Source organism: Rhinopithecus bieti, unplaced genomic scaffold, assembly GCF_001698545.2.
Source record: "Rhinopithecus bieti isolate Rb0 unplaced genomic scaffold, ASM169854v2 scaffold_12088, whole genome shotgun sequence".
NCBI classification, from domain to species: Eukaryota; Metazoa; Chordata; class Mammalia; order Primates; family Cercopithecidae; genus Rhinopithecus; species Rhinopithecus bieti.
Genome location: NW_016807975.1, coordinates 4,480,667 through 4,482,614, shown reverse-complemented (window position 1 = coordinate 4,482,614; position 1,948 = coordinate 4,480,667). Strand labels below are relative to the sequence as shown.

At 52.9% G+C, this 1,948-nt stretch overlaps 1 protein-coding gene across 3 annotated transcripts in view; it reads right to left on the bottom strand.

Annotated features, from left to right (window-relative positions):
- Positions 1-1,742, bottom strand: part of TEX10 (testis expressed 10) — a 60,345-nt gene extending 58,603 nt beyond the window's left edge. Inside the window, exon 1 of one of the 3 annotated variants that reach the window (XM_017884328.1) lies at positions 1,539-1,742. The gene's annotated coding sequence lies outside the window, so the exon portion shown is untranslated. Of the gene's footprint in view, positions 1-1,272; positions 1,456-1,538 lie in introns of those variants that run through there. The other 2 variants (XM_017884329.1, XM_017884330.1) reach the window with 2 other exon arrangements.
- Positions 1,743-1,948: the final 206 nt, after the last annotated feature.

Here is a 1,948-nt window from a genome sequence, read left to right as displayed (position 1 = left end):
CGGATTCATTCACAGAACTGAGCTCTGCAAAACCACCTTGAACATACCAGAATTAATCCGAAGACTGGAAGTCTTCGTGGCAAAACCGTTTGGCTTATTTCATTTGTCCCTATTCCCAAATTTTCATCTCACCCACACCCCTAGTTACCTTAGTCTGAAAAAAAAAGCTGGGGGGGGGTGGGTGGGTATAAGGCCTAAAAAGAAGGCCACGATACTCACCTGGCCTCTTTTAATATAAAAATGGTTTTCATTAATTAAGGAAGGACACTTTGTGAGCTTTTCCTACAATTTTATGACTAGCCGGTACCAGAGACTAAAGTAAATAACACAGGACATTCAGAAAAATTAACTCCCTTCCTCCCCCAGTCCTGTGGGTTCTATTCAGCCATTAACAACCTGATCAATCTTCGACAGTCTACTGTCAACTTTATGCCATATTATCTATCGCTTTGTATTAGTCACGTTAATGCTTTCTCTACTAGGAAAATTAAGAGGGCTGATTGACCTTCCTTGACTTTTCAAACCTAGTAATATTACGGGACACAAAGCATTTTTATGCGAAGAATTCTCAAAGTTCTACTAGTAATTGACTTTAACTTATAACAAAGATTTTCATAACACAGCAAATCAAAAGTCCCACTAAGCCACTTTTACAGTAGCCAATTTTAGAAAAAGGTAGGAATGCCCGTCTCGGAGAAGGAACTCACATCACTAGTCCTTAAGTTTGCGATCCCCGATAGTTTCAAAGCTGAATGTCACACATTCCTACTGTTGGTCTTTTCTCCTAATTCCAACAAAAGGCAGATCCTATCGTTTTTAGGATTTCAATCGAACTAAATTCCAACTATTAATAGTTTGCCTGCCACCTTCTTACCCTTCCTCATTTCCAACTTCTTTTCCAAAAAAAAAAAAAACCAGAGAGAACGATCATACTGCACTCGGCCTTTGATAATTTCCTCCCCAATCCCTTAAACTCACGAGTTCCTCCAAACTTCACTAAGGGGCCAACCAGAGGCGATAGACTTCCCAAAAAGCAAATGGTCCGGGGGGAGCGACCCCAGAAAACTGGTGGTCCCCTTCCACTCGCTTAACTCTCCCGCCTGGGCGACCAGAGGGCGGAACAGGAGACGCCAGCTCATCCCCACTCCGTATTCGGTCCTGCATCCATCCCAGAGGTGAACACACCATGGGTTTTAGGAAACCATCGTTCCTCCTACTCCAAGGGACGCCGGCCAGGACCAGAGTCGGGGAAGTGGGGCCCGATTCACACACCCCGGCCTAAAACTCTCTCGGACCCGAAACCGGGCGAACCCGCCCAGTCATCTGAAGCTCCACAAACGCCCGAGGGGGTCTCGCCCCCGCAGTGCCGGCCGCACACCCAGGCCCAGCTCCAAGGGACGCCGCGGCCCAGACCCGGGGAGCGCACATCATCCACGGCCGACCCTGCCCGCTTGGGCCGCGGATCGGGGGGCGACGGCCCCACCGCGCTCAGTCCCGCGCCCCGGGAGGACCCGACCCGACGGGCGACGGCCGCTCACCTGAGGACCCGACTGCGGCCGGGGCGGGGAGCCCGAAGGGAAAAGTGAGCTAGCAGAAGCCCACAGGGCGACAGCGTGTGCCGCCGGCCTCAGACTCTGGCTCCCGGAGCGTGTTTTCAAATAGCCTCGTCCTCACGCGGCCGCGTCTCCTTCCGCCGCCCGGAAATCAGGGCCCCTCCCCCTCCCCCTTGTGCTCACGTGATCACAGCCCGCAGCCGCGCGCAGCCAGGGAGGCGGGAGCGGGAGCAGTAGGCCCCGCCCACAGAGGAGGGGACCGCGCCGGAAGCCCCCTGCTTTGTGGGAACCTGAGGGAGGACAGCGCAAGGTCCCCGGACAAAGGGTGGCGCATAAGTCCAGCTCATAACTTCATGGGCAAGCAACTTAGGGGATGTGGGCCTGGTTATAGCTGA